An 8,728-nucleotide genomic window follows, 5' to 3' on the forward strand; every position below is an offset into this window, starting at 1 on the left:
ACTTTAATCAAATACAAGGTCAGCAAGGACACAAATAATTCCAGGTATGTAATAATACCTGGTTTTACTAGGTATCATTAACATCCAAGGCTGCATGGTAGTGTGTGTGTGTCACAGCCCTGAGGGCCAGTTATGAATTCATGAATGCACCCATCAACCTGTGTGAGATAACCATGAATATCTAAATTAATATATTTCATACCACCATTTCATACCATATACTTCAGTTATTGATTATGGTTGAGTTCTTTGAATTCTTCCAATTTCTTTTTACATTAAATGCCTGAGAAATTCATGTGCATTGTACCCAAACTGCATTAATCATAAAACTGTACAATACACTGTACTGTATGTATAATACAGTGGCCCCCTTCACTCCTGACTGTCCCCTTGTTGCTCTCCAGCTGCAGTACCACTACAACAGTATCTAGGGCCAATAAAGAAAATGAAAAATTATGTTACATTTCAAATGAACTCTACTCGCTCAGCAGATGACAGCTACGCATAATCTGTCACCATGTGTCTCCCTGGCAGAGTGATGGCAGAAACGTTAGAAAAGAGGTGTATTTTCAGACACAAATGAGCAATTTGTACGGCTATTGTATGCTGTGTGCATCATTGTACTTTCTAATTTCCCAGACTCAGAAACCATTGTGGGAAATGCAATTGTGTTGTTGAGTGCTTGTTTTTTTTGTTGTTTTCTGTGGGTTTCGTGTTTTTTTTTGTGTGCAGCTTTTAAAATGGGTCTGCACACACACACACACACACACACACACACACACACACACACACACACACACACGCATTTGAGCAGGGGTTATTTTTCAGTCTTTTTGGGAACTTGAATGTAACCTGTGTTTGTCTGTGTTCCCTTTCACATACATCTAGGCCAAGTCTGAGCCCTTTCATGTGAGACTGTAGTAGTCTGACAAAGGCAGTGAGGACAGTGAATAGTGGGGACGAGGACGACTGTGCCACCCTGCCAGCTTATTGTGAACACTGCATACTGTACTCTGAGCTCTCACCATTGCCTCTGGCCCATTTATCTAGAGATAAGATGACTCTTTTGACTTCATGAAGTAAGCATGATGTCTGAGGATGACAAAAGAAACACATTTTGACATTGAAATAACAAAAGGTGGAGGTCGGGGGACGGATTGACTTACCTGGGGTCTAGTGAACTTTTTCACACAAATTCTGACTTTAGTACATCACACAGAGGGCAACATTCTACAAAGGTGATGTTACTCTGCAGAAACACAACAACAGCCTTGCTTTTTTTATCATTGTCACATTAGAAATGTTTTGTATGGCACATAAAATTTTTAATAATACTTCTCAAAATTAAAGGAACAGTTCGACATTTTGAGAAATATGCTAATTCACTTTCTTGCCAAGAGTTAGATGAAATGATCGATACCACTCTTATGTCTGTACGGTAAATTTGAAGCTGGAGCCAGGAGCCGGCTAGCTTAGTTTAGCATAAAGACTGGAAACAGGGGGAAACAGCTAGCCTGGCTCTGTCCAAAGGTAACAAAATCCACCTACCAGCACCTCTAAAAATTAACATGTTATATTTCATTTGTTTACTTACTTTTTCTTTGCTGGGTGCAGTGATGTTGTCAGGCAACCAGTGGAGACTCCAGGAAGTCACTGCTCCCAGCTAAAGAATAGTCCGGCACATATAATTCTGATTTTGTATAATTAAACAAACAAGAAATAACGTGTTAATTAGTGAGCGTTGGTTGAGGTGGTGGTATGCAGATTTTTCCCGTTGGACAGAGCCAGGCTAGCTGTTTCTTTATGCAAAGCTAAGCTAACTGGGTGCTGGTAGTAGCTTCATATTTAGTGTATAGATATGAGAGTGGTATCAATCTTCTCATCTAACTCTCGGCAAGAAAACTTTTAAGTGCATTTCCCAAAAATGGCTAATTATTATTTTGATAAAGTGAAAAAATGCACCCCAAGACTCAGAAGTCAACAGCTGATGTGTTTTTGTTAAAAAATAAATAAAAATGAAAAAACAATTCTAATCAAAATCAAAATTAAAACCTATAAAAACCAAATTACATAACATACAGTATGAACACCCTTATATACATTCGTCTAAAACTAATAAATATAACTCTCACTCATCATTGGATGTATTATAAGCAAGCAGAGGCACAAATGCCAACCGTACAAATAAACACTTGTAAGTGTAATAGAATGTCCTCATAAATCGACATACACAACAACATGTGATTATTGCATGCACTAAATATCTACAACACACTCAGCTATGGAATCTAAAAATGATGTGACATTTGTTAGATGAAGTAATAGATTAATGGTCTCCCATGGGGAAATTTGGATAATGTTTCAGTTTAGTACGATTGCTTTTTCAGATGTTTTGCACAACCTGCTGTTATATTCAACTTTGACAAACAATGCAGTGCTCAGGGAACATGAAATATAATCAAAACTGTCATTCAGTGGTTTCATGAGCAGATACAGACACAGTACAGAGCTCTCAGTAATAGCTGGCAGTTCTTCTGCTGCCACCTTTGCTTCTTGCATTTCTAACATTTTTACATGACTGTGCTCAGATAAAAAAACAAATAGCTGGCAGATATACCGTAATCAAGTTTAATCTTGATTAAAGATGAAAGGTTTGGCCCTGCAGCGGTGTGAGGAAGCTCTTGTCTATGTTGCACAAAACAATATATACTCATCAGAAAATTAAACATCTAGTCACAATGTGGAACTGATTTGAAAGAAGCCAATAAACACCCTTGTTTTTGGCTGGAGCTTGATGACAATGCACAGTTTAATTTTATTTAATGGGTTTTGAAAAGGTTTCATGAGTCCATTGAGGTAACCCAGAGAGCAGCATGCTATCATGTGAAAACAAAAGCAAATGTATTCTGGAACTGAACCCTTCAGTTCAACACCTGTAAAACCACAAATAGCGCTGAATGTAAAACTACAACACATAAGAAACATCTAGGAATGTCTAAATTTCAAAAACTGGGCATGTTGAATGCAGGGCCAAACAACACCACAGTTGAATCATTTTGACAGACTGCTACACAGTATATTCACAGAGCTGAATATGACAGAAATTGCACTTCCAGTACAGTTCGACCGAAGTAGGTCCAAACATTATTACAGAGAGAGAGACCTTCCAAACCTATAATTCTGTCTCCACAGTTTATACAGAGGCTCCTGTAAGCATGGCAACCACTCCAAATATCACTCACACACACACACTACCAGGTACGTATTATACACCTACGCTCCCAGACACACAAACAGACATACACACCTACACACATACAAAACTCAAATTTGTGAAATCCTTCTGGAAATGTAAACTGAAAACTCAAACTCAATTACATTTTTAAATAGCATCTTAATTAATCCTTTGCAGGTACAATCGTAAGTTTACTCAAATCAGTATGACTGAAAAGTCATAAACAATCCCTGTAAAAGTTTTATATTTGCCATAATTCTTTCATTGTGTGTTCAGATGCAGCAGGGAGCTGTTTTCAATGAAAAAGCTCTGAAAACCCACTGTACACTACCTGCTCGGAAACAAACTGCAGACAGACAAAGCTAGCGACTAGCTGGTGAACATATTGGAGCATTTAGCAGCTAAAGAGCCTTAGCTATAGCCTTACCAACCCCCTTCAGGGGTTGCTGGATGTGTAAATAAGTAACTGTTGATACGTCAATGTTGTGTTCACAACTTGTTTCCACTGCCTCAAGTGGCCAAAAAAATATTTCAGGTTTAAGCTAGCATTGTAAGTAGCCTATAATAAACATTTTAACATTACAAGAGAAAAGGCCTTTAGGATGTCTAAAGCTCAAACTCTTTTTATTAGTACTTATTAGTTTCTATAGTACTTTTTATTAGTATAATTGTATATATATGGTCAAATAAATTATATTATACCTACCTATACTTAACCTCTTGGATGAACTTTCTTCTCCATTGACACTGGGCCTGTGTGGGTGGTGCTTCTTCTTCTTTTTCTCCTAAGGTGTATAACTGGAGAATGGTAAAACCAGCGCTGGCATATAATGCAAGTTAAATAGTATTTTGAGTCGCCCTCATTTAACCTCACTCCTTACCCCAGACCTAAACTTAACCCTAATTCATGCCTCAGCCCACATACTAACCCCTCTCATTGTCTTTTACAAGGATGGGGGTATAAGCCTGCATACACAGACGTATGTGTACACACATGTACAAATCCACACAGACAATTGTAGAAGTCCTGATGTTTTTAATCAGCAGTGGGGCCCCACCCTGGCAGATAAGCGTCTGGTTTCGTCTCTTTAAAGAGCAGTAGGGAAGGCAGAGTCACCTTGGCAGATGGCCCTATCAGTGTTGGGTAAACCAGCAGCCAGCGCAGCCGTGTTTGGCTTAACGGCCTATAAGTAATTCATTGTGTTCACTGAGAACGAGCATCTGTCGACCCCTCAACCCTGGAGACGCACACATACACACACACACAGTTATGCATAGATGCATAGATACACATATGCAGGTACACACACACACACACACACACACACACACACACACACACACACACACACACACACACACACACACACACACAGGGCTTTCAAGCTCATTTATAGTGGGCAGTGCAGGTGGCTGGAGGAAAGGGAGAGGTCTTTGTTCCATGTGACCTGCTCTGATCAGATAACCACCACTGATCTTAGTTAATACTCACTAAGAACTCATTTACCTGCTAACGCTAAGGCAGGTCTGAAAACAGAAAAGAGAAATAGATGGGAAAGAGAGATGATGTAGAAAATGGAGGAAGAGGAAAAAGACAGAGAGCAGCTATGCAGCTGTAGCTCAAGAGAAGGTTCAAAACACACAACCAAAAAGTCCAAATATTGGATTTACATTTTTACCCTAATGGTTTGGTCAATTGTCTCTCACTTATGGTCTTATTGAATAAAGTCTTGTACAATCACACCTCCCGTTCATATTATGTCTTCTCAGACTGTCAACAATTACACGCCTCAACAGCGAGCGCTATTATAATAATAACATGCAGAGGCTATTCCTTTCAACACAAACATCTACTTGTATTGCATTTCTTTATTCATAAGCATGGTTGATAACACCTGCAACATGGCAAGTCATGTTAAAAGGAGTTGGAGGCCCAAGACTTCCACTTGTGCTTTTTGTGTAGGAAATAGAAATAAAAGGTTATAAAGCTAGAGAATTTTAAATCATGCCATTAAATAATATAAATCTGGTGATATTTAATATTTTTTATTTATTGTCACCAAATCCCATGAAAATACCCAAACCAACAATGAATTCATCCTATTAACAAATACTGTCAGTGTATCCAAAGCCTGATCTATTATATATACAGTATATACATATATGTATATATGTATATATATATGTATAGAGCTCAATTGTTGACCAAACACTATTAAAAACACATCAGTGAGCAACACTGTTGCACTAGGTGACATGTTTTTTCATCACCATCAACACACACTGTAGTTTATTTTGAGTCAGTTGTGTATTATTCCGCGGCTGAAGCTAGTCCCCAACAAATGCACCATTTACCTCTGTTGGCTGTTTGAGGAATGTTTGCTAAAAACTACAGTGCCCAGCTGGTTTATAAACTTACTCAACCTTTTTTTTAAAATGAAACAATGTATTTGTCTGACCTGCCTTTTAAGATGTACATCTTACATTATCTCTTACAGGCAGGTGAATTCCGTTGTCAGGTCCAGCTTCTTCCCACTGTGTTTAATCTGTTTTTATTTTTTTCTGATTCATAGGGTTTTAAATTGTGTTTAACTTGTTTCTAATCTTGCTTTATTTCCTCAACATCTGTTATGCACATATATGCCTTTATGCTTGTATGTGTATACATATATGTCTGTCTTTGTGTTATTTACATAAAGCCTGTTAAATTTAGCTAGCTAACATGCTAAACAAGCTAAGCTCAACAAGCTACTGTAAATAATGCTGCATTCATGCCACATTAGCAGAATGGGAAGAATAGGCCTTTTTTCACAAAATACATTTTAACAAGGCACAGGTGTAAAATATGAAATTAATGATGGCTGAATTGTGAATGCTTCAGTTTAAGGGTCCTGGTATTGTTCATGCTGGCTTACTGTCACATTGTAATGACTTACAGTAAGCAGAATAGAACAGAGCCATCGCTAATGTTATTAATAACACCTGTGCTTTTCCTACTATGACAAGTCTAAATGTCTGCTGAAAGAGGCCTATGGGATCACTTCATGTTTTTACAAACTTGGTAGCCTCTTGCTAGCCTTATATGATCACACCACATGAAAATTAATTCTAAACTTGGCACTTGGCACAAGGCCTACAGGCAGGTTGACCTTTGAGGTGAATATGCTGAATTTTCCATTAAATTGTATTAATTATACGCAAATAGGTACCTTACTGAACACTGCTGCTATGATATTGCAATTCAGCCACAAGGACATTTTGGCAACCTGCTGTTTGTCAGTCATGGATTTGAGTATTAAAACACCAAGTTCTGCTGTGGAGCATTAAAGCAGAAGGCTGAACTGCAGCAGCTGCTGCCATATAATGCAGGAGGTGAGGAGGACAGATGCAGGTTGGGATATTATATACTAGAACATGTGCAACCGCACTTGCTTTTCAAAGTTAACGATACAACATGACAGAGTTACTTTTACAAATACCATTTCCAAATACTGCCAGCAACTGATGGACATGTTCTTAAAGCATGGTTGTTTCCTTCAGCCAGCACTCTGCCAAAGGAATAATAACAGAAAAGTGGCCATCACTCTGCTTTTCAACTCACACTCTCAAATGGCAGAAATTACAGGCCTGCTTCGGCTCTAGCTGTTGAGACTCGGCGGTAATGTGTACAGCCGCTCAGTCCCCCACCAAGGCCATTCGCCTCTGACTGAATTGGGAACGTGAGAGGGTAGTAAGGCAAGTTTAGGTGACCTCTTTTTAAGCTCTTCCTTTGAGCATGGTCTCTTTTTCTTTGGGGGGAAAAATGGCTAAATAATTGTGTGCCTGACTTCTCATCTCGTGCTGCTAACCTGAGTGAGGGGAAAACTTGACCCATGTGGAAAGAACTAGCCATGTCCTGTTCATGATCAATACTCACCTTTCTGATGCTTGTTCACTGTTCTGCACCCAATAACTGTTGCACGCACACACACACACACACACACACACACATAAATACACTCATTAACACTACAGCCTCTGCTCTTACTTCCATGATCTTAAAGCCTGGTGAATGGGGAATACAAGAGGAAGTCAATAGCAGAAAGAACAGAGCAAAAAACTGAAAAATACTGAATTAGAACTGTAATTATGAAATGGCATTTTTTTTGTTGTTTGCAATGATCAAGAGAAAGGAATGGATAATTGAAATTTTTCACATTATATAAGTATGTTCACACACACACACCAACCCCCACACACACACACACACACACAGACACAGACAAACAAGTGTCCTGGCTGTAACATTTTCCCTATCCTTCCTTTCCCCCTGGTAACTCACATCTAAAATTATGCCTCACTTGAAGAAAATTGAAATTGAAAATGTGGAACATTTAGCAGGAGGGTTCCCTTATAACCAATTACACACAAGAACCAGAATACAGCTTCCCGAGGCTGAGGAGTTATTTTCAGCTCAAATAAATAACAGGAGGTTGGAGAAAATGTATATGATTAATTGAGAGCTGTGGGGTTTTTTTATGTGAAAATTAATTAAGGTTCACCAAAAAAAATGACGCATGCACTGTTCACAATTTTTTTAACATATCGGCAGTGGAATTTCTTGTGACTTTTAAGGCTTGATGTCTTGACCAAATTATTCATGTTGAAATGACAAGGATGGAAACAAACAGCACAACAGCACAGCGTGTGTGTGTGTGTATGTGTGTATTTAACCTATGAATCTTTCTTGTGCATGTCTAAATGAGATGTGATTAGTGTGGGTGGACTCACTGAAATGAAAAAAAAAACAACAACACATTTCCATAAAATATCCAAGTAACAGCAGTTGTCTCTTATTCATGCTGTTGTCACACTTGGTCTGTGCCTCCCTACTTCATACACTTGTCTGAGGGTGAATAGATTCTGAGTGGTATCAAAGGTCTGGCCAGGAAACACATACATCCCAGTTATATGTCTCATTTAGATCTGAAAATCATAACAACCTGGATTCTTTGCATTGCTGCCTTTAAGGACTGGATGGCTTCCAACTTCCTGCAACTGAACACAGACAAGACTGGATTCATAATCATTGGTCCTGATTGTATTTCTAATAGGGTCACCCCCCCACCCCCATATCAGAAATATCGCCAAACTCAAACCAATTCTTCCCAAGAACATAGTGGAACAACTTTCCTCTCGCCTAGACTACTGTAACTCCTTATTCACTTGCCCGTCTACAGCTGGTGCAGAATGCAGCAGCAAGACTCCTCACAAACACTCGACATAGGGAACACATCACCCCAGTCCTGGCTGAATTACACTGGCTCCCCATCCGTTACAGAATTAAATTTAAGCTTTTACTGATTACTTTTAAGTCCCAACATGGTCTGGCTCCGTTTTGCATTTCTGAACTTTTAACTCTTTACTCAGCTCCGAGACCCCTCAGATCAGAAAATCAAATGCTGTTAAAAGTTCCACACACCAGGCTCGAAACCAAAGGGGATCATGCTTTTG

This window comes from Siniperca chuatsi, linkage group LG4 (assembly GCF_020085105.1).
Source record: "Siniperca chuatsi isolate FFG_IHB_CAS linkage group LG4, ASM2008510v1, whole genome shotgun sequence".
In the NCBI taxonomy this organism is placed as follows: domain Eukaryota; kingdom Metazoa; phylum Chordata; class Actinopteri; order Centrarchiformes; family Sinipercidae; genus Siniperca; species Siniperca chuatsi.